General features: G+C 40.7%; 1 long non-coding RNA gene across 2 annotated transcripts; it reads left to right on the top strand.

The window, feature by feature from the left end:
• The first annotated feature begins 17,894 nt into the window (after positions 1-17,894).
• On the top strand, positions 17,895-22,175 carry LOC145425361 (uncharacterized). Of its 2 annotated transcripts, none has more exons than XR_013906031.1 (3): positions 17,895-18,290; positions 21,451-21,567; positions 21,644-22,175. It is a non-coding gene; the product is annotated as an uncharacterized LOC145425361 (long non-coding RNA). The 2 variants fall into 2 exon arrangements; XR_013906030.1 differs by lacking the exon at positions 17,895-18,290 and adding an exon at positions 19,056-19,222.
• The last annotated feature ends 2,832 nt before the right edge of the window (positions 22,176-25,007 follow it).

The following is a 25,007-nucleotide window of genomic DNA, read 5'->3' as shown; positions in this document are numbered from 1 at the left end:
AAAAAAGAGGCAAAAAGCACTTCCGGTGTGCTCTACTGCGTTTCAGCTCTACTGGAAACTCGTTTGACACGCTGAATTAATAGTGCTGTTTTAATAAAATTAATTAAACAAAGAGGCTCAATTATTAGTGCTACTCTGATTTTTCAATTTACAACTGACTTATATTATTACAGGGTTTGTTGGGGAGGGGGGGCTAAAGCAGTCGACACAACTTTAAATAAAAGCTCAGTTTAGGGTGGATGAGAGCTTTGCAATTTTTTGAGACCGTAATATCTATTTCACGTTTATATGAATAAATGTACAGAAAAAATGACAAACACAACTGCGATGGTAACACCCAGCTCTTAGCTGATCTTTTTTTCTTCCATGAAAAGAGGAACGACATGTCCGGGTAAAGTATTATTTTAGTTTATTTCCTCTGGTTAACTTACATGCTATAGCTGAAGAGGCATGTTTTATACACATATATATATACTATCAGTCAAACGTTTGGACACCTTCTCATTTAATTTATTTTCTTTATTTACATTGTAGATTCTCAGTAAAGGCATGAAATCTATGAATGAACACCTAATTATGTAGCAAACAAAAAAGTGTGAAATAACTCAAAACATGTTTTAGATTTTCCAAAATAGCCACCCTTTGCTTTGCACACTCTTGGCATTCTCTAGATGAGCTTTTGGGGTCATTGTCCTGTTGAAAAGTAAATGATGGTCCAACTAAATGCAAACTGGATGGGATGGCATGTCACTTCGAGATGCTGTGATAGCCATGCTGGTTCAGTGTGCCTTTAATTTTAAAATTTTGAATCCCCAACAGTTTCACCAGCCTCTAAAAAAAAATAATTCCCTGTCCTTCCATGGTGGTGCCTCCTCTTCCTCGGGTTTGCCTGAGATATTCACTGAGCACGCGGTCGGTTGGGGCCATCTTACTTTGTGAATGCTTGTTGTCTCATCCTGAACCGTAGTGCTCACACTCATCAGTCCCCGGCCTCCTTCCTTCCCCTTAGCATACAACCTCAGGGTGCTGGACTTGGGGTGAAATCTTGTTCTTACTGTTCAGCTGACTTCTCAGGACTTGCCTGGCCCTCTGCAGGTACTTGGTGGTTTTTGAGCGACCTCTTAATGGTTCCCATTTGCCTGTGGGATCCTCAGGTACTTGTAACTGTGCTCTATGTCTGCAATGTTGACCCAGGCGGGTGGAGGTGGCCGGCAATGGAGATGAACCCTTTCAGGTGGCAAGGCAGGAGGCTGGAGCTGACAGAAGCAAAGGAACTTAGGTGGTCCCACGTTGGTGACAATGGAAGGTCTCCGTGTCAAGCATCTGGTGTCCGGAGTAAGTGTCTGGCCGTCTGGCATCCAGCAATGGCGTGGCAGACGACAGGTGTCTGCTGCCCGGCATCCATCAGCATGTGGCAGCCATCAGCAAGCATCATCCAGCGGCAACGCGTGGCAGGCAGTAGCAGTCCAACATCTGGCATCAGACGACATTGTGGTAGGCAGCAGGTGTCAAGCGGCTTTTGTCCTGCGTCTGGCATCGGCGTGGCAGGCAGCAGGTGCCCGGCGTCTGACATCTGGCGTCTGGCATCTGGCGTATGGCGCCTGGCATCTGGCGTCTGGTATATGGCGTATGGCGTCTGGCATATGGCGTCTGGCATCTGGTGATGGCTTGGCAACCTGCAGGTGTCTGGCAATGGTGTGGCAAGTCGCAGGAGTCTGGCTTCTAAGATTTGGCGTCCAGCAGGTGTCTAGCGTCCTATGTGCCAGGTGTCTGAGCTACTGACAAACTGGGCATTGCCAGTGGGGAGCTTGTGCAGCTCAGTACGTGGATGCCCCATGAACAGAGCAAAGGAGTGCAGAGGAGTGAGCACACATAATCCTGATTACCCTGATGTGCATTAAAAGCTCGCCAGCAGGAGGACTGTGTTGACAGAACCAAATGAATTTAGGTGGTCTCTGGGGAAAAATAGGTGTCCAGCGTCTGCTGTCTGGAGTCCCATGATGGCGTGGCAGGCGGTAGGTGTCCAGCGGCAGGTGCCTGGCATTCAGCGACAGCATAACAGGCGGCAGGTTCCGCTGTCCGGCATAAAGCTACAGTGTGATGGGCAGCAGTGTGGCAGGTGACATGCATCAGCCATCTGGCATCTGGCCACTGAGTGGCGTGTGGCGACGACGTGGCAGGCAGCAGGTGTCCAGCTTCTGGACCTAGACCTATGGTATTTTTTGCATCAGTCAATGTTTGTCTCCGGACTGTGGAGGACCAAGGGAGAACCCACATAGGCACAGGTAGAACATGCAAAGACTACACGGACAGTCCCCAGATGTCTGCCAGTTTGAAAATAAAAATGTTAGATTTAACACCACAGAGCATGTTATAAAAGTGCACATTATCAGCATTCTCAAAACATCCTCAAAATGCTACCCTCAAAGCATCACGTCTTGGTTTAACTTCTAACTTTACAAGAACATTATCTGAAATGATAAGCATCCCTCTAGAGTACTTTGACAAATGATTAAAACTTTCAAAAATAATGTTAAAGCTCGTAGATCATGTTTGCCAGTATGGACCGGGACAAGCCTGACAATGAAAGTTCTTGAAGTCCACACAAAGTCCTTCTAAAAAAACTCTTGTTAGTAAACCAGCCTCTCACTGATTAGGTCTCAGTCCATGACCTGTTTTGTGTTTTCTACAAACTTGACCAGATATTGGGTCTCTTCCTCTGCAGGTTGTCTTGCATCAGTTATAAATCTTATTATAGTGGTGTAATCACCAAAGCATGGTTTATTGTGTTGCACATGGGCAGCAGCATCAGTAGATCTGCTGGCTGGTATGTTTAGATTCAATTGTCAAAGGAGCTTGCAAAGAAAAGCGTCTGGACTTCTTTAAGTTACTTGAAGACGTTTCACCTCTCATCCGAGAAGCTTCTTCAGTTCTAAGGTCAAATGGTGGAGAGTCCCAGATATAAACATAGTGGGAGTATCCCCTCACAGAGGGACAAAAGGACCCCCTGATGATCCTCTAATCGCCTGAGCCAAGGTGTGAAACTGGGTGTGGGTCCCAATCAGCCAGGGTTTTAGGTGAGCTCATTGTGAAACCTGGCCCCACCTTATCATGCGAATTCCTGAGGTCAGATGGCCCAGGATGTGAGTGGGCGTTAAGGCGTCTGGGGAGGGATCTCAAAACTGGATTATAGATGGCAGAGAGTTGGTGTCGTAAACCCCCGCCTCTGTTCAAAGATGGTCGCTCACAGTGGACATAGATGGCTTCTTTCACTCCTCTTTCAAACCATCTGTCCTCTCTGTCCAAAATGTGAACATTGGCATCCTCGAAACAGTGTCCTTTATCCTTAAGATGCAGATGGACTGCTGAGTCTTGTCCTGTGGAGGTGGCTCTTCTGTGTTGTGCCATGCGCTTGTGAAGTGGCTGTTTGGTCTCTCCAAAAACTACGATGACCTGGATAACTGAGAACCTTCACAGACATATTGCCGTACATTTTGGGAGGAACACCCTTCAACTGGTGCGGGAGTATGAAAGGGAATCAAGAAAACTGACTACGATGACCTGGATAACTGAGAACCTTCACAGACATTTAGATTCAATTCAATTCAATTTTATTTATATAGCGCCAAATCACAACAACAGTCACCTCAAGGCACTTTAGATTGTATACAATAATACACACAGAGAAAAACCCAACAATCAAATGACCCCTTATGAGCAAGCACTTTGGCGACAGTGGGAAGGAAAAACTCCCTTTTAACAGGAAGAAAGGCTCAGGGAGGGGCGGGGCCATCTGCTGCGACCGGTTGGGGTGAGAGAAGTTAGACAGGATAGAAGACATGCTGTGGAAGAGAGACAGAGATTAATAACAAGTACGATTCAATGCAGAGAGGTCTATTAACACATAGTGAGTGAAAAAGGTGACTGAAAAGGAAAAACTCAATGCACATCAATGGGGATAAAAGTACATCCTCTGCTGGGTCTTTTTGAGGATGGAGTTGTGTTGGTCTCCCACTTCAGGTCCTGGGAGATGGTGGTACCCAGGAACTTGAAGATCTCCACAGTCGACACCGGGCTGTCTGATCTGGTGAGGGGGAGAAGTGTTGAGGGATGTCTCCTGAAGTCCACTGTCATCTCTACAGTCTTAAGCGTGTTCAGCTCCAGATTGTGCTGACTGCACCAGAGTACCAGCTGCTCAACTTCCTGCTGGTGTGCAGACTCATCACCATCCTTGATGAGTCCAATGATGGTGGTGTCATCTGCAAACTTAAGGAGTTTAACAGCCGAGTTCTTGGAGGTGCAGTCATTATTCACTTTACTCTTAGTGATCCAGTGGTTGTGTATTCTGTGTCTGCTGACATGGGGTTTGAATCCACATATATTTCCATTATACTTTCATGCAGCTGTTTTTCTTAAATTTATGGTGTACATATTAGTTATCAATGAAATTCACAGTTCTCTCTTGTTGTGCATATATATTTTTGCAGTCTCTCATAGTATTAAGTGCCTGTGACCCTTTTTCCTTTAGTTCATTTATTTTAGGCTACTGTACTGTTTTTTTTTTTTTCCCTTCTGGGATCAAAAAAGGAACTTACCTCCCAGTCCAGGGGGCTCCCGGTCCATGTGTACATCATCATCATTGAAGAAGTGGCTTTAGACTGTAGATGTAAATAGATGAAAGAGTTGTGGCCTGTGATTTGCTTAGCCAGAGATTGTTTGGTTTCCCCGATGTATACGTCGCAAGAATCCTCTTGACACTTAACCACAAACATTTTATGTTGCTCTGTTTGTGCTAGTAGACCAGATCCATGGCCTGAACTAATTTTTGTCATGAGTGATGAAAATACAGACTCTAAATGAACAGAATCATTTTGTTTTATTTTACTGCCTGAGTTTCTAACCACACATCACTCACTTTGGCGAAGCCTACCTAAAACTACTATGCCAGTACAAATAAACAGCATGTACGATGACAGAGTACAAGAACCACCTGATTCATCCTCAGATAAAGAAAGAACAAGATTACACCTAAAAGGCTTCAAGGGAAATCATCTCTTAAGGGCCAATGAGCTATCAAAAGAAGATACTGGGCATGTGCCCAGGGACCATGTCCCATCCAAAAGGCAAACAGGGCAAAATAACAGACTTTTATTCAGTCAAACTTTAGCTCTCAAAAACAATAAACTATCAAAACATTGATATATATGTTTTATCATATCAAAATATATTGTGGTTGTACAACACTCAATTCGTAGAAGATACAGTTTTCTACTTCTATGAAAAAAGGAAGGACATGCCCAGGAAACTGAGTTACTTCAGTTGATTTCCTTTGGTTAACCTAGTTGCTGTAGCTGAAGGTATAGCAAGTCCCTCAAGCTCAGGTCCTCTACCAGAGGAGTTTGAAAGTCTTGTGCAGTATCTTAGCTGTATATAGGACAAGACTGTTCAGGATGTCTCTGTCCAGTACCTGGAATCCGCTTGAGCCCCTCTTCCACTTTGGAAATTACAGCTCATAAAGCTTCTATAACCACTGAGACCACTTTGGGCCACGTCTGCTCCAGTTGTTACTTTAGTTCCTGATAATTCTCTATTGTCCCATGCTCCTTCTTCCTGTTGCTGTCCACTGGGATTGGTACATCTTGTCAACCACCATTATGTTTGGTTGGTTGGCCAGCAGCTGCATGCCCAAATGACCTTAGCCCTGGTTTTCTGAACCCCCTTTGGTGCTGTCTCCCATTGGAGCTTTGGGGACTTCTAGTCGATATTTAGCACAGATGTTCCTGTATACCAGCCACTCCCAAAGTCAAAAGTACTGTGGCCCACTTAAAAAACAGAAAAGCACATGGGGCCCATCCAATCTTAAATCTTAACAAGAAAAAGTGACGTATTTCCTTGAAAATTTTTTCAAAAAATTTGAATAAAATCTGACTCTTCACAAGGTTAACTATGGAGTTCCACAAGGACTGGTTCTTATATAGTGCTTTTCTACTCAATCTGAGCACTCAAAGCGCTTCACATAACTTGTATATTCACCCATTCCCACAAGCACTTTTTTCTAAGGTGTTTCTAAGTATCTTGCCCAAGGATATTTGGCATGCAGTGGTAGCACTTAAATGCTTCTTTAAGTGCTTGTGATTTGGTATGTGGCACGCCCCACTAGTGGGGCTCAGAATTCTGACAGGTGGGGTGCAAGTCAGCTGGCAGAAAGGTCATGCAGAACGAATGTTTAGCATTGGAATCACTTTTTTGGCAGAACTAAGAAATTCATGGCAGTTATGTGAATAATATGTGCATCCACTGAAAAGGTGCAGCCCAGTGTGTAACGCAACAGCCGCAATAAAGAAGTGTACTGAAAAGTGCGAACATGTGGTCAAGTCTGTCGGGCATCATTTGCAGTGGTGCCAAAACCCAGGATTGGGCCACTGGTTTCGGCCCAACCGAAGTTTCGACCCGACCACATGTTCACACTTTATTGCGGCTGCCAACTTACACACTGCAGCTTTTCGGCTACAGCCTACACACATCAAGAACAACAGAATCCAGTTCATTCTGTTTTAAGCTGGCGAGGCGTGATTGGGGATGGTGTTCAGGTGCATCCATCCCCTCCGCAACTGCACCGCAGACCACGCCCGACTACAGCTCTGCAGTGAAAAACAGGCTCACTGTAGCCACAAAGAGTGAATAGTTATTATATATTTTTAATCTCTGTTCACAAGTTTCTGGATTTCTTTCTTTTTTTTTTAATAAGATTAAGACTGAACTTTATTTTCCATGTTTGGAAATGTTCACATTCTGTTTAACTTGTTGCTTTTTTGAAGAAGTGGTGCAGACTAATGAAACAGTCTAGTGACAAAAGTTACAAATAGTTGTTTAAAATGAAAGTTGTTTGTTTAAAACAAAAATTACTGAAGGATTCATTGTCAATGACTTTATCTAAATAAAGTTGCAGCTAGGCTTTTCTGTCATTGTTTTGGCTGGGCCCCACTAAAAGTTTGAACCTCAAATCTCCCCTGCTTGGCCTCCAGTAACACTGTGAGGAATCTTGTAGTCGTCTTTGACCAGGATATGTCCTTCAGTGCGCATATTAAACAAATACATAGGACTTCTTTCTTCCATTTGTATAATATCTCTAAAATGAGAAATATCCTGTCTCAGAGAGATGCTGAAAATTAGTTCATAAATGTATTACTTGTATGTTGGACTAATTCATTATTATCAGGATGTCCAAAAATCATTAAAAAGCTTTCAGTTCATCAAAAATGCTTCAGCAAGAGTACTGACAGGGACTAGAAACAAAAGAGCACATTTCTCCCAAATTGACAACTCTTCTTTGACACCCTTTGAAGTCCAGAATTTAAAATACCATCACATACAAGGTCTCAAATAATCAGCTCCTATATTGTCTTTAAAACCTCATAGCACATCGTACCCCATTAGAGTACCATGCTCTTAGACTAGTGGTTTGCTCGAGGTTGCGGTTGATGTCTCACTCAATTTTGGCATAGAGCTTGATGTCATCTATTTACAGGAGGTGGCTGATGTCACTCCACTCCTAAATCACTGAATCTATATCTGTATTCACTCTTAGTGTTGAGAAGGTTTTAGGAGGTTGAGTCCTTACAGAACAGCCACAGGGTCAGTGCATCATCTTGGTATATTCCACACTTAATGGTGACTTGTGTCACTGCCTTCAAGTTGGCCTCCAGTGTTGTATTCCACAGTCCCACTGAGTTCCTGATCAATGTTATTGGCACACTATTAGCCTTATACAAGGCAAAGCACCCCAGTAACCATTTGTAGGGTATTGAGTTCTTGTAGTTGACGGTAATGCTCAGGTTGGTCTGCCTGGCTTTAGAGCTCTATCCACCAGGAGCCGCTGTTTTGACCCTTTGCTGTTATTTTCAGTGCCTTTCGGAGATGTGATCATGTTCATCTTGATTGCTACCATGCGATGAGATGAGCTTCCATGTTGTGGTGAGGCAGGCAATCTGCTGGGAGTTTGATAATGCTGTACTTTTGTGGGGATCCACCATGATTATGATTGTTCGGCCCTGTGTTAGCTAGTCTGTTGTTGGCAGCCCTCTTTGTGTCTCTAGCCAAACATGGTGTACCATTAGCTTGTTCAGCCCTTCAGACCCAGCCAATAGGTATGGATCATCAGGTCCTGGTTCTTAATTCAGGACACTAATTGTTGAATGTCTGCCTTTGTGATCTTAGGTGTTTCTTCCTCTGGGCGGTTGCTGCGGTCTTCTCTTAGGTCCACCAGCTGAAATGTGGGGGTATACAAGTGTGGCCTTAGTCTTTTTTCAGAAAACTGCAGCAGTAAAGAAGTTTGGTTAACTGTCATTAATCTATAGTTTTACCTGGCAGGTAAAACATTACTCCATTGTGACAACCAATCAGTGGACAGTCAGATCTACTCCAGGACAAAAGGTTGGGGTTTTTTTTGGTGTGGGGGGGTATCTAGCCAAGACTACTTGGATCATCTATCCATGGAGAAAAAAATGGAGAAATGAAGAGAAACTATGAATTTTGTAGACTTGTGATCCATATTCTGCCCCAGCAGCTTTATTTGAATCCCTGAAAATAGCAACGTCTCTCCCAGAGCTCCATTTCGGTGACCTCTACATGTAACTTGTAGAGAATCCATCACCTAACACTGCTGCCAGGATGCAAGCTTTCAAAGTACAGACAGCTAGATGTATTTTCAGTCTGGATGGGTAAAATAATGGCGCTGTGTGGGAGGTGAAGAACAAGAAATTGCTTATTTAATTAAAGCAAAGTTAAGGGCTACATATCTACCTTAAACCAACTACCACACACAAATCTTATCTTTTGTTGACTTGGACTTTGACCAGAAAAGTTCCAGTAGTATTAATTTATTACTTTAATGTCATGCCATGAGAGTTGAGTATTTTTACACTGCAAATAATTCCTACAGTTTAAAGAAGCTGCCACTGACAGAAGGGGTTATTGCGCAATTTGACCTGTAAGGGAGGTACTCTGTACTCTGGGTCCTTCTGGTAGCTGCAAATAAACATTGATGAGTGAATCTGATAGCAGAGCAACTATGTGACATTTCGACTAAGTTAATCTCAAAGACATTCAGAGGATGGTTTGAGGGCAGACCTCACTACTGTTTTTGCCCGACAGGTGGGCGTGTCCCAGAAGGTCTGACATCACGTGCATACTATGGACAGAACACCTGTGTGTGTGTAGTAAACTAGCAAAGTTGTGAATAACTACATAAATAACAATAGCATCACCTTCTGCTGGGGTAGCTCATTCATCACAAGCAATATTTCAGAATGTCCACAAGAGGTCTCTGTAGACCATAAACTGGCATCCACAGGACATGGCTTACAAGGCCGTGCTGAGCGCATGGCCACTGATGCAAAGGATCTTTGGGTCTATTTGATTATTGTATATTGACGTTCTGAGGCTAAATCAAAACAGATAAATTTGCAAACCCTTCGGCACTTCAGTAAACCGACGAACATCCTTCAGGATTTCCCTGATTGTGGCTTCCAGCCTTCTCCACAGGGGCTTCGTCTATATGCATCTTTGATCTTATATATAATTGCTTCTGGGATTACTGTGGCAGTGGCCTGTATGAGCTCATTGGTTTCAGTGATACTGGTAGTTGGGATGGTTGGCCAGGTTGGCTCATGATATTTATAATGGTCACTGTTGTTCCCACTGTGCTGTAGCCTCGGGATCTCTAGCTTAGATAGTAGTTTCAGCTGATGTTGCTGAGCTAAAAGGATGCTTCTTGGCCATTTTGGATGTTTGGTTTCTACTCATCTATAGTTCTCACATATATAACCTCTCTTATTGGGTTGGCTGGCATAGTAGCATTTAACCAACTTCATATTATCAGTCCTTGTAAATATACGCCTTGTTCCAGTAGTCGACCCAACCAAAACACCTGACACAGAATTTGTTAAGCCTGGCCTATTGTTCCGAAGACAGTAATGATACCACTGCACTATCCAATTAATGCAACTTGAGTACGCCACAGCAGTACCTTAACACTCTGGCTATTGTAATAATTTGCTGTACGGCAGTGAAGGTGAAAGCATGCTACACTAGATGGCAGCAAAAGCTGCAGGAATTCTTACTATTAGAGGATGTTTAAACTCCAGAAAAACTTGACCCCAACGCAAAATCTGCTCATGTTCTAAAGGAAGATATTTATGCATTGTGCAAAGAATCAAGAGTGACAACAATTGCAAAATATTGAAAATAGGTCTGCCGAAATACTTGTACTTGATTGCAATAAAATATGTGATGTAGATACACTAGAAAAGAAAATACCTTCATATAATAGTTATAAAACCCCTCATCATCAGTGGCACGCCAGTGGAGAGAGTGGACAGTTTCCGATACCTGGGTGTCCACATCACTCAGGACCTGTCATGGTCCTGCCACATCAACTCCCTGGTTAAGAAAGCCCGTCAGCGTCTCTTCTTCCTCAGAAGACTTAGAGACTTCCATCTGCCACTGAAGGTGCTCAAGAACTTTTACTCCTGCACCATCGAGAGCGTCCTGACGGCAAACATCTGCACCTGGTTTGGGAACAGCACCAAGCAGGACAGACGAGATCTGCAAAGAGTGGTGCACTCAGCCGAACGCATCATTCAATCAGAGCTCCCTGACCTGCTGCCCATCTACACCAAGCGGTGCAAGTCCAAAGCTAGGAAGATTATGATGGACCTCTCCCATCCCAACAATGGACTCTTCTCACTGTTGAGGTCTGGGAAGCGCTTCCGCTCCCTTAAGGCCAAAACAGAGAGAATGAGGAGGAGCTTCTTCCCCCAGGCTATTCGGGCCCTGAACCAGGTGTAGGACTGGACTCTCCCACACACGTCACTATAAGACTGGACTCTCACACACATCACCACACGCACCACCACACATTTCCTATAATCCTATAATTCCTATAATTTATAATCTTTATAATCTTTATAATCTCTTCTGCTATTTGCACATTCTTTACTGTAAATTCCTAAGTTAATTTGTAAATTTTTGTAGTAAACTGTAAATTGTAAATATTGTAAAACTTTTCTTCTGTCATTTAATGGTCGGGCATTGTACAGCTACAAGCATTTCACCCCCATGTCATACTGTGTATGGTTGTGTGTGTGTGACAAATAAAATTTGAATTTGAATTTGAATTTGATTTGAATTTGATTTGAATTTGAAACCCATATAAAATATAAACCCATGCTTGTGGAACTATCTTGTGTATACTGAAAGTTAATGTCTCAAAACTGTTTCACTTTTAAGCTGACAAGCAGAACACTCTCTTCCTTGTTGCAACAGCTTTAGCCCTTGGCAGTTTTGAAACATCCTGTGGTTAAACAGCCAATACCCACATTTAAAAACAAAAACTGAAGAGTGTAAATTCTCGTCACAGTATCTATGCTAAACACAATCCAAAGAAGGAGGCTACAAATCACTGAAAATGAGAATTACCTGATTTCAGTGAATTAAGCACAATGAAATGTAGAAAGCACTCTGCTGAATCCTTTTTCTTACCATAAAAGGACCATTTGAAAACAGCTGTAAACTGCTGTTGAAAGGGCAGCTGGTAGGTGGAAAGTGTTCACATTTACCCACTGCTGTGACTCATTCACAAAAAAATATTAAAAGAGACACAATCATCTCCAATAGCTTATTTTAGGCATAATAAATATTTCCAGAGGGGAAAAGAAGGTGTAAATGTCATGACAGTCTCTTGCTGCAGCTATGAGAACTATATTTGTGACAAAAATTATATTCGTAAGCCCACTCTCTGTGTAAACTGCGCATATGACAGAATGTGATGCACCTTTTGAACTGTGAACTGCACTTCAGCTGGGACAAAGTTAACTTGAAAAAGAGCTGCTTGTGTGTCAGCACGGCTTTAGTTCTGTGGTGTTGATGCTCTTCATCGGAGTTTGCATGTTCTCCCTGTGTTTGCGTGGGTTCTCTCCGGGTACTCCCCGGGTACTCCGGCTTCCTCCCACCGGGGCTTGAACCGGCAACCTTCCGATTACAAGGTGAACTCCCAACTCTTGAGCCACGATCGCCCGCTACACTATAGTGTAGTATAGTGTAGTTAGGTACTCAATTCTAATTAAGACTGGGGCGGTGTTACCTTCTAAAAAGGACCTTAGCAAAGATCCAAACAGGAAGAGTACTGACTATTTATACTCTAGTTTTAACTCTTTATATCAGCTGACTGAAAGCAGTCCTTCCTCTGTGAAACCAATCAGAATTAGCTAAATAAAAAATAAAAAAAGACTTTAAGGCAAACATTATTTCTGTTATTTGAACCTTTTCCTTCCTGCGGTGATGTCATGGATGTCTACCATTTCAAAATCCCACTGTTGCACCTCCCATTCACCACATTCATTTCCACTTCTCATTAAAAGCAATGTTGCAATGTCTATGGGGCAAGAGTCTAGACCCCACTGCGAGGGTGGGGGTAGAGGTGAGGGGGATCTTCCTGAAAAGCTAAAAGTCTCACTGCCTTCAGAAAAGGATGATGCCATAATGGATGGTCTAACAGCAAAAAACACCCTGTTTTTACAATTTTTTCAAATGTAATTTTTTTGTACTATAACCTGTTCATTCCTATTGTAATGTAATCAAAAGGAGAATATTTGTAGTTGTTCAGAGTCCCACTAAGTATTCTGAGAGGGGTTTGTAACGTACACCGGGCATCCACATTAACACAGTGGGACAGACGGCTCCTCTGCAGATTCTGTATACAGAATATAATAATAATAATAATAATAATAATAATAATAATAATAATAATAATAATAATAATAATAATAATAATAATTTATACTTTATATAAATATATATATATATACTGTACATATATAGAGGGCATGGATGGCATGTACGATCTACTGTACAATGTAAAGCACCTTGAGGTGACTGTTGTTGTGATTTGGTGCTATATAAATAAAATTGAATTGAATTGAATTGAATGAAAGTATACTCTGCGTATGTATATGTGAGTATATTTGAGTATTAATGTGTAATAGGATACTGCTTAGCAGTGTACTTAGCAGTGCGGTATGATGTGCCCGGAGCACCTCATATCACCTCACTAGTGAACAAGACCCCGAGATACTTAAACTCCTCCACTTGGGGCAGGAACTTGTCCCTGACCCAGAGTGGGCACTCCACACTTTTCCCTCTGAGGCTCATGACCTCAGATGTGGAGGTGCTGATTCTCATTCCCACCGCTTCACACTTGGCTGCGAACTGTTCCAGTGCAAGCTGGTGGACAAACTACAAGACAAAATACAGACTTACTATATAATATATACAAAGATGGAAGAATTAAGGATATATAGGTATAACATGCATGTTGCACGGTGTGTGTAATGTTCGTGGTGACTTAGTGACTTAGTGGTTTGTGGCTAAAGGGCTTCCTGTTTGTCATCACACTGACAGGCCAGAGGAGAGGACTAGGCCACTTCCGTTTGGTAGACTTTAAACTACACACTTCATACATAAAGACTCTTATTTAGAGTCTTTATGAATACGAAAAGAAACAACTTCCATTTGTTATCACTTAACAGTAGAAGTGTGTATTGTTGTTTAACGTTCATGAAAGTTCCCCAATAGCGCTACAGTTTCAAGGGGACTCATATACAGACTATCTTGAACTTTGCTGCACTATGATTGTATGCTATGGAATTTACTCTTCACCTTCTGTTGTACGACACTTTTTGTTCAAATGGATCAGAAACATGTTAGTAAGAACACGTTACCCTAAAACTACCAAGTCTGGTATGATGTTTTGAAAAATGCAAATCAGTATTACAGTAAACTCACTGGATTTTCAATTCAATTCAAACCCCAACAATCACGTAAGTCTGTATGAGCAAGCGCTTTAACGACAGTGGGAAGGAAAAACTCTTTTAAACAGGAAGAAACCTCCAGCAGCAGTAGGGCCAGTAACACTGCACTCTCTGTGTTTCCAGTTTTTGCACCTTTGGATCAACATTAACTCGCCTCTGTTAAGAACCAGATTTCCTCTGATGCTGATCCTCCTCCCTGTCTCACTGCCTGTCAGAAACTTACCTGCCAACTACTGTTCCTCTTACCTCAGGTCTTCGTGGAATACGTGGAATAAGTCTGAAATCTCCATCTGCCCTTCTGGTTGCTGCAACATACCTTAGGTCTGGAAATGGAAAGGAAAGGTCAAACATCTCGTTCTACAAGTTCCATCTCTCAGACACTCACTAGGGGAACCACCCCTTTCTATGTCCTTGCATCGCACTGCTAAAAATAAGCAAACCTTCTTTCACTCCTTTTGCAATCATACTTATCTTCAACCTGAGCTCTGGAAGTAACTCATATTCTCCCGCTATTGCAGTGGGTCCCGCTCCTGTGACGTTCTCTCTCTGCCACTCCTTGACCTTAGTGATCCTTGTGTTAATTAAAGTTTTGTCTAAAAATAAAAAGCAGTGTTTTGAGTCTGCTTTTGGGCAATGCCTTTGCACGCTGGCCACTTGGCCTTGATAGAGAGGGTGTCTGTCTCCCTGAATCCAAAATGGAAGCTGATTCACAGAAGAGGGCTTGCAAGCTGAAGGCTCTGCCTCCCTTTCTACTTTCAAATACTTTAAGGGAATGCATTACACACCACTTGTTACTTTTCTTAAAGATATCACAGTACGTTACTTAATTAATCACCAGAGAAAGTAATTTGTTACTTCTCGATCCATTACTTTCACGTTACTCCATAACATGACCTGAAATGCATTGTCACATAATTACCAGTTAATAGTAAAACCTGGGGCTACACATATTGATGGAAATCTCAATCCCAATGAGCATAAACACAAACCGACAACACAAAGCAGTTGCAGAAAACCTGCCCAAAGAGACTTCAAAGCAATTACCATAGTGATTCTACTTTATTTATATGTAAGAGTAGGACTGAAGGCTACAAGGCTACTGGACTCCTAACTCATCAGTACTTCTGTTAAGTGCTGAAGATGAGGCTCTGGAAGCAAGACTCAGCTCAGCATACGCTCAGTTTCAACATCACTCTGGGTTCTTCTGTAGCTTCCTGTTAGCATGTCTGAAGTTGTGTTGTTTCTGTCTTGGATGCAGTTTTCATTTTACCATCCCTCTCTTGTCCGTTCTAGCCAGCACGTTCTCACAAAATAGAAGTAATGTCCATGACTGCAGCTAAAAAAATTCTTTGCTGCTCATTTTTCGAGATTCTGAGGGACAGGGTTGGGCTTTTCTTTCTTTTTTCTAGTTGATAAATGGACGAGAAAATGGCACAACAGGGATATATTTAATTAAATTCACAAGTATGCTACATAGTGCCTTAATATTTTATTAAAGACAAGTAACATACAATGGGAACAAGTCTGGAAGTTTCAGTTTACCTTCTGTATTGATCATGAACCAGCTGAGCGATGTAGCCACAAGGACAGCTAGCTTTGTCCTATGACCACAGCCTCTATAGGAAAGACACAAATTTAACATAAATATGTATGAAAAGTATGAAAAGCTCTTTTTATGTTTTAAATTTGCACTTCTCTGCACAAAGACTTCTTGTACCAAATAATTGTGACACTTTCTTCACCATCAGGTCTCCATGTAGCGTTTTATTTTCCCACACACTCTGAATACCTGATGTGTGACATGAGACAATGTACCCAGTTATTCATTGTGTTCTATATGTTTCCTGTGTACTACCTACATTAATGACCGTAAAGACTAATGGAAACATTATACAGTTTAAATAAACTTACCACTTACCGTAAATATGAGATAAACTGCACAGGGTAAAACAGAAACAGTCTGGTAGTTATTTCGGTGCAAAGTGTTTTCAACATGTGTTGATGTGCAATTGTGAACGAACACTTTAAATATGTTAAAGAACACGATCTTACCTAAGTGCTAAATACAGCGCCATATAGCTGTCTGATTTTTTTGTTAATACTAATTAAAGAACAGTTTTAATGGTGTTGTCTTTTGTGTTACATTTTCTAGCCTGTGACTTTTAATCTAATGCTCCGGGGAATCTTTTCTTGTCATGTGTTTGAGTTTTGACAACACTGACAATATTTTCTTATGTACTGAATTTTGCATAACAAAATATTAATTTGATTGAGTAAAGGAAATGACATAACTGCTGTATAAAAACCTAAATTACATCTTGGGGTAGTGGGGGTGGGGAACAAAGGTGATATCTGTAACTCTCAAGGGAAGTTGTCACAAGTATCAGTATTCAACGGTGAATTGTACGAGGATGAGTCTTCTGCTGGGTCGTCTGCTACTTTTGTTCCTCCATGCCCTCTCAACTTGGTGTGAGTAAAAACATCAATATTAATGTAGGATCATGTGTGCTTCTAAAGATGCAAACTTTAAAAACTTTAACATTTTTAAATTAACTTGAGAAAATAAATAAAAAAATAAACCAAATCTAGATTTCTGGGCATAATCAAAATCTAATGGGTACTAAGCTTTCATGGAATTCTCACATAACTTGAAAACTAAAGTTTCTAAAAGTACTCCGATTATACAGAATTAATTTTTAGCATTCAAATTATTGTTGACTTTAATCATCCTACTTATAATGCACAGGAACTGGACGAGATAAAAAAAAAAAGGGGGGACCTGCTTAAACATAAAGCTTAATGAAAATAGCGAAATATAGACATAGGTGAATGTAAGTGCTTTTATGCATTTTTAAGCCCATCACTTTCATTTTCATGACAAATTTACAGTGCATGGCTAGTTCTGAGCAGGAAACTGAGTGAAGTTTAGCTGAATTCACATGAAGGAAGTGACTTCACGTGTTAAGTGACTGAACATATAGTGAACCACATTAAACAACTTATGGACATCAAACAACAGTTAAAAGGAGAGTGAATAGATTTCTGACTTAGACTTTGAATGAAGAAGTTATATTTATTCAAGGTTTTTGAAACGATAGATGTAAAAGACAACCTAAAAGTTGTCAGGAAGTTTATTTGAGTTTATTTTGTATGTTTCTTACCGTATTACCGTAATGCTAAGTTCTAGTGTTACTATAAATATGTCTTAGGTTTTGTCTAGTTAAAGTTTCATCCATGCTCCCTTGTTTATGTGTTGTTTTCTGTCTCTTGTCCTCTATGCATGATTTTTAGTTATGCCTGTGCCTCGTTCCCCTTATCTCTTTCCGTGTTCTTCTTCTTGTGTATCATTTGGTCTCCCCAGTCTGTTATGTGTTTCATGTCTGCGTTTTCCATGTCATATCGTCAAGCTTGTGTTGTCATGTCTACGTCTCACGATGTTTCCTATGTTATTTTGACAGTCTGGTGTTCCATGTTCAGTGTGTTCAGTTTTGCCTCCCCTGTGGGATCATGCTCATTTGTGTCAGCTGTGTTTGCCAGGTGTTTCCACTTCCCTCAGTACTCTTCTGTGTCATGTCTCCATGTTCCAATGTGTATGTGTTAGTCCCCGTAGGGAAATTACTCCTTTGCATTTAATCCATTCACCCAGTGAAGCAGTGGGCAGCCACCAATGCAGCGCCCGGGGAGCAGTGTGTAGGGACTGTACCTTGCTCAGGGGTACCTCAGGGTAGCCGTTCAGTTTAGTTTTCCCAGTTTAGGTTATTGTTTATTCTCAGCTTGGTTACCTTGTGCATTGCTTTGTATTTCTCCGTCAGACATAATAAACGACTCACTTTCAGTTAATATTAAGTTTGTTTCCATGATTTGTTTTGTCTGGATTTAGGTCTTCTGTTCTCAACTCCACACATTCTTCATCCGCTGCCCTTGACAAAAATTATTGTCATGTCATCTTTATTTCCAATGTGCAATCACTACTTTATATTATTTTTAAATAACTTACATTATTATGTTCCAATTTATCTGTTACAGGTGTTTCATCAGGCACATTTGTTGTGACCCAGAGTCCCGATGTTTCTGTCATGGAGGGCGAGACAGTAAACATCACCTGCTGCTGGACAGGGAAGTTTAAAAGATTTAGAGTGAACTGGCTTAAAAATCAAACAGAAATTAGGAGCGACTACTTTATTAATCAGCCTAATGCGTCTCTGAAAAAGGAAGAGAAGAAATGTTCTTTTTTGAAAATCTCAAATATTAGATCAGACGATTCAGGGACGTACATCTGCAAGGTGACTGTGGAGATACCATCTTTAACTGAGGCTAAAGGAAATGGGACAGTCATCACGGTTAAAGCCAAAAAAAAGAAAGACAAAAGAAATCGTGAAGAAGTGAAAAAAGATGACAACACAGATCAGCATATTGCTCGAGGTAGGTGACAAATCACCAGAATGCTGACAAACATGTTTATGTATGCCACTGGGTTGTCTAATATAGGTTTACCGAGACATGATCAGGTCTTATGAGAAAACATCATTTAAAAAAAATACTGATTGTGTCTCGAACGTTATTAGTAATGTTTCACTAAAAACATATGAATGTACACTCACAAATCAACAGCGGTGTTATACATCTGCTCTCACATGGTTAGCAAACCGTGCACTAGGATGATGGTGGTTCATAATCCCATATGCAAATGTCTGATTGTGTAGATTTTTAAAATGGCACAAAACCGCTGTGGAACCAGGATAGCAAAAATTAAGTTCATATTTTGTCAAGTTGTGAAGAGGCAGTGTTGGGGAGTAACAGGATACATGTAGCGCCGTTACATATTTAAAATACAAAATATGGGTAACTGTATCCCGTTACAGTTAACGTTTTAAAAGGTGGTAGTCAGAATAAAGCTACTTTGTTGAACTAAATGGATTACGCGCGGTCTTTTCCTTTTTCATATGTTAGGCTATGCCCTCTCTATTTTTGGAAACCCAAACAAAACATGCATTAAAGAGGCTCAAATGCCTGTGTCTCAATCTCACTGCCCATGTCACCTCTACTTGCCGTGATGCCACATCGCTTGACGTGAAGAAATATTTTTAAAAATTATTTTTCAAAAAAAATGATTTAATATGAAGGCAATAGGCAGAGTGTTACAGGCATGGCCCTAAAGAATGTAGCCTCATGGGTAGGGTAGTCTGTGCTGCAGGGAGAATGGACTGCCATACTTGTGATGTGTCTGTGAGCGCGAGGAGCGAGAAATGGGGAGTGGAAAAGTAAGAGCATTCATCGAGCAGAAACGGGAGATGGAAGCATGTAAATATAATAATAACTGCTGCAGCCAAAAAGAGTGCCTGACAAGCCCAGTTGTAAGTAAGCTCGACTCGACTGTACGCTATGTTCGTGTTTTTCTCTGAAAAAATAAGTTCCGTTGGAGAAGTCTTTCAACGCCTCTCTCTATCTCTCGCTAGCAAAGTTGACCCAGGCAACAAAGTAAAGCTAGTTTTCGGCTACGAGCCCGACATATTAGCCAGAGGTCCCTTTACGGTTTTATGTCTTTACGGTTCAGAGCAGCGGATCCATTTTATATAAGCGCGGAATTGTTTTCTATTCGTGCAAAAAGTGCAGCCTTACCTAATGTCAACCTACTGTTGCGCATTTTTTATTGATATTTGAAAATCTAGTTGGTATTGTTATGGCGAATAACCTTCAGTAACAGTAATAAATCACACAACAATAGTACATTCATGTAGTTGTAAAAAGCATGATAATATATTAAGTAATCCAAAGTATTCAGAATACGTTACTCTCATTGAGTAACGTAACGGAATACGTTACAGAATACATTTTGGGTCATGTATTCTGTAATCTGTAGTGGAATACATTTTAAAAGTAACCTTCCCAACACTGTGAAGAGATGAGTGGTATGGACCTAAAATGCACAGGAGTGGATATAGTGAACAAAGGACAAGCCCTTTATTTGGCCAACAAGTAAATAAAAAAATCTAAAAAAAATCTAAAAGGGGTGTCAAATGTACGGCCTGCGGGCCAAATCCGGCCTAGGAGATAATTTCATATATCTGTTATTAAAGATCTGTCGTTATGTGGGAGCCGAATCTTCAGCCTTGCTGAGAAACCGTGCATGGGAGGGTAGGACTTTATTTTAATGGGCACACCATGCGGCCAATCACATGCGAAGGCAGAGATCACACCATTATGTAAAAGAAGGAAGGGCAGCAGACATTCCTAAGACACAAAGAGACGTGAGCCAGTGTTCCAGGTTAACTGGTTTTTATCCTAGCTGGTTAGATCTGTTTGCACAGTCCATTCTCCGTGCAGCAGATGTTGGATTTTTTACTGAATAGTCTTCTCTGTCTGTCAGCGTCTCGTGGAGTTTGACAAGATTAATGACGTTGACCAAGAAAGGTCTCCATCTCCAGCTCATGCAAATATAGACACGTATCAATATTATCCTCAGACAACAGTGAAATTATGTTAAAAAAATTAAATCAGAAAGTCTTCCACCTGTCGTCGTGCCTGTGTATTTCTGTAACATAAATAACAAGCCGAGATTTTCCTCACAACACAACCGATGAGCTCGACTGACCGTCGGGTTTACCTGCATACATCCTGTTCACCTGTCAGCTGTTTAAAACCTGCTGATATAGGAAACACGCCCACGTTACCTGGTGACGATCACAGCTTAATATGGGCAGCTGCTGATCAATATAACGTGAAGTTATTCTGCACAAAATAAGCAAATGTATCTTTTTTCCTCAGCGTAGAGCTGCTGGAGCTCGTGCTTCCGCTCAAAGTGATTGATTGTTTCTCTTTTTCTCTTTCTACTACAGACATTTCTGTTGTTTTTTTGTTTTCAAAAAACAAAACAATGACAACAGTCTGGGCAATGACGTTTTTAAATCTCATGCTGACTGTTTTCTTCCTTTTCAACAGCAGCATTTTCTTCAGTATGTAGAAAAACTGTTAAATATGTAACTTCTTTACACTGACAGGAAGGAGAGTTTCACTAGTCTGGCCCACTTAAGTGGGCACCATATGGCCCGCAGTGTAAAAATGCATTTGATGCTCCTGCTTTAACTGAAACCTATACTGGGAGACTATACTAGAACATTAGGAATTGGGGACATTAGGGGATGGTGACTAACGGTCTGAGGGATAAAGGGAGACAATACATACACAAGCAGATGATGAGGGGAAGTGGACATATGGGAACACAACTGAACTGAACACACTAAATGATTCAAGGGGAAGTGAAACAGAACACGATGCAAACAAGACAAGTGACTACCAACATAAAACAGGAAATTACACAGACAGCAGACAGCTAGGGAGGCAGAACACAGACAAACCAAACAGACATGTGGACACAACCAGAGAGACAGGGATCACAAAAGGGAACCCACAACCAAGGAACAAAACAACAAATGTGGTTAACAAACTCAAAAGTGTGTGGAAAACCTACAACAAGTCATAAATCCACAAAACTCAAAACACTGGCATGGAGTTATCACTCCAGCCTGTGGACTGTGTATAACCTGTGTGCACCTGATCAGATGCCTCTGTCAATGAATTTCAGAAGCCCCAAAGGAAGAAGTATTCACTTATCTCATGAGGACTCTGCCCGTCCTCGCCTTGATCACAGCCTTCTTCTGGCTCTACTATGTAGGGAGCAAAGCTCAGCAGAACTCAAAAGGTACAATACAACACAAAGCTCCAGTGACAGCCAGTTGGTTATGCTGCATAATGACCGGTTGATTGTCATATTTCAGCTTCTTCTGGAAATAAACCAACTTCAAATCAAAAGCAAGAGCAAGACGAGGAAGAGGAAGAAAGAGATGGAAGAGCAGTAGAAGCAGCAAATGAATGTTAGATAAAAGTGTCTGATAATTAAATTTGATTACAAATAGAAGAACTATATTCTTTTGTTACTGATCAGTTAAGAGTATGTATAGTTTTATTCTTCATTCATTCAAAACAACAAATGTTGGCACAACAAAAAGTGACTGCACATGTAAATAGATTGAAAAGTGAATAATACCACAACGCATGAGAAGTAAAGTGGGTAGATGGTATCTGTGTGGAAGTATTGTGTCCAAGTAGTGGTATGTGACACTTGTTGACTGTTGATTCAGTGTGAAAGGTTTATCCTGTGCCCTCACATCTTGAAGTAAGTAAAAAAAAGAACCTCTTTGCTTTCAGATTTGTTCCTATTCTTTGTTTTCACGTTCAGTTAAACTTCAGGTAATTCTGCCATTAAGCTACTAAAAAAATTGGAATAAAACGTTTCTGTGTTTTCTTGCACATGTTTTAACGGCACATTTGTTGTGACCCATACTCCAAATATGTCTGTTCTACTGGAGACAAGTCTGACAGAGTGAGTGTGAACTAGCTAAATAAGACAAAGGAAATGGTAGACATCAGAATTCTAAAGATGGTAATACAGATAAGCTTGTTGCTGGGGGTAGGTAACAAAATGTCCTGCCATACTTCATGTTGATACCGTCCCGTTATGGACTGTATGATATTATCTTGCTAGTAGTAAAAGTCCGAAAAGCTCCACTTGAAATGAGCAAAAACCCATAAAAATCTAGGCTGAGCACCTGATCCTGTTTACAGTTTTAGGATTATTGTATCTGTACAAAGTTATAGACCTGATCTCAAAGAAGTCTTCTTTAGCAACTGAAGAAAATACAGTATTTAAGAGCTGCTACAGCCTGTGCAGCTATATCAGTGTCATCCATGCTTGTTGCCACTTTTATGTTTTACTTTGCAGATCACATTAGCTAAGTCTGCTAAAAACTGAACCACAGACTTGCTTCACCAGTAAGTATGAGAGCTGATGGCTAGAGTCTGTAAGGTGTAAGGTCCAGCCGATTGGAGCACTGGGGATAGCAGTTGTTACAATGTAGCAGTGCCTTTCAATCGTGTTTTCATCTAACAAGAAGCAGTTCTTGCTACCTGGTAGTGAATAACTTGTGTTTACCTCATCAGATGAATTTCCCAGGTAGACATGTTCATTTCAGTCCTTAGACTCTACCTATCCTTACCCTCAGCACAGCTTTCCTCCACCTAAGGAACAAAAAGCCACATAAGGCTGAAAATAAGCTAGTTTTCAATATCAAAGTGTAAATGGAAAATTTATTTATTTACTTTCTTTAGCCTTCCATCTGTAGCACTAAATGTCTGTCCTTTAACTATTTGCTCAAAACAGTATGATTTTGCTGTTATGAAGAATTCAGCGAAGCGAAGGAAGATAAGCTGTGGCTTTGAACTCTGCAAAAACTGTAAAAGACGAGACTAATCTGAGCTTTGGGTGCCAATGTTTGGTGTGAATAATTTGACCACAGATGTAGGCGTCAGTTGCTATTGTTGGTTCAGTGTGAAGGAATGAAGCTTTTATTAACTGGCCTGCTGTTTTCCTGTATATGCATCCTCTCTTGGGGTAAGTAAAAAAAACCCTCGTGCATTTTCTTTTCTCTGCTTGTTTCAGAATTTTATAAATCATTTATAACGACTGGTAGTTCGGTCAGGTACTATTTAGCTGTAGTAGTGTTAAGGCTCAATTTTACAACTTATTTTTCTGTATTTCTTTGTAAAATATTGAACAATTTTACGTCTGTATGTCCAGTGTGATCTGTGACCTCCAGTATATGTTTTTCTATCCAGGTACTATTTTACTGTGTTTGCAGTGTGTTTGGAATCATTGTAATGCTGAAAAATGAAACTGTTGTCAGTCAGACACATTTCAGATGGTGCTGCATAATTGTTGGTACTTTTCTACATTTAGAATGATTATATGTCGTAATGATTTGTCCTTTGCAAAGTTGTCTGTTATGTGTAGACATAACACTTGTGTCATGTTTGTGTGCGGTGTTCAAGGGATTCAAAGGTCAGTATTAAGTGGCTCAACAAAATAAAAGCTAAACAAAACAAATAAAAAAACAAACAACATTCACCTGAAAATGGCCAGATATGAGAACTGGACTGAAAAAAATTAAATGAACTTAAAAGGAAAGAAGAAAAACTTTGAACTGTTGCTAAGACTGAGGCATGGCTCGAGTGTTTTGCACAGTACTGTACAATGTTGTTTGGTTTTTGTTCTTTGTTTTCTGTGTCTTTGTTTGTGCAGCTTTTCAGTCATCCAGGTCATGGGAGTACTGTCGTATTTCAAATGCAGTTTCATCAGCCTGAAACACACTGGCTGTTCAAATGTCTTGCTTACCTCATGGCACACAGGTTGAGAACTACTGGTCCACCAAACAATAAATCTAAATGCTAAAGGCTATCAATTGAAATGTTATAGCTTTAAGTTGCTCAGCTTTTGTTCCATTACTGGGAGAGGGAACAGCGGTGATGGCTGCTACTAAGTTTCCAGGAAGTTGGATTGTTAGCATGGTAACCCTGTAATTTAAGGTGATCAGATGAACTCTATCTACTAAATGCCAGCTTGACAGCATTTAGCTCAATTCAGTGCTGTACTAACTATGCTAGTAGCTCTTAACAGCATATCCTACAAAACACAGACTGTATATAAGATGGATTTATATTCTGATAATTTTAAGTGGGTTTTCATTAGATAAGTTGAAACCATAGGTGATAGGGAACTAGTATTTTCTTGGTACCCATGCTTAAAGGTACAGTGTGTAAAATCTCACCACTAGGTGTCAGTAGATTGCACATTGAAGTGAAGTGAGTTCTGTTTTCTTATAAGTCTATGAGAATGCATCAAATTCTTGGAAAATGTTACTCCACAGTAGACCATGTATATTCAATATTCAAAACATTTCTGACTCACTAGCGCTTTGAGGGCTCCAGAACAGTAGAAAAGCGCTATATAAGAATCAGTCCATTTACTATTCCCTAGTGATAACTGACTTGTGACTGACAAGTCACAGATGAGCTGGTTGTTACACTGTTACAAAATAACGTTGCAATTGTTACTGTACGTTCTAAAACTGATACAATTGATAACACTTTAAATAGCATGTTTATAGCAAATACATGTATTTACATTGTTTTATGTCGTCACTGCAGTGTTACAATAAAGTCTTTTGTGACTATTATGTTTTTCACTTTCTTATTCATGCCTATCCTGTTGCTCACTGATGAGGTTTTGGCACTGAAAACTACTCA

Source organism: Astatotilapia calliptera, chromosome 3 (assembly GCF_964374335.1).
Source record: "Astatotilapia calliptera chromosome 3, fAstCal68.1, whole genome shotgun sequence".
Lineage (NCBI taxonomy): Eukaryota > Metazoa > Chordata > Actinopteri > Cichliformes > Cichlidae > Astatotilapia > Astatotilapia calliptera.
Note: the sequence above shows the minus strand (reverse complement) of the source record. Positions and strands in the feature narration are given on the sequence as shown.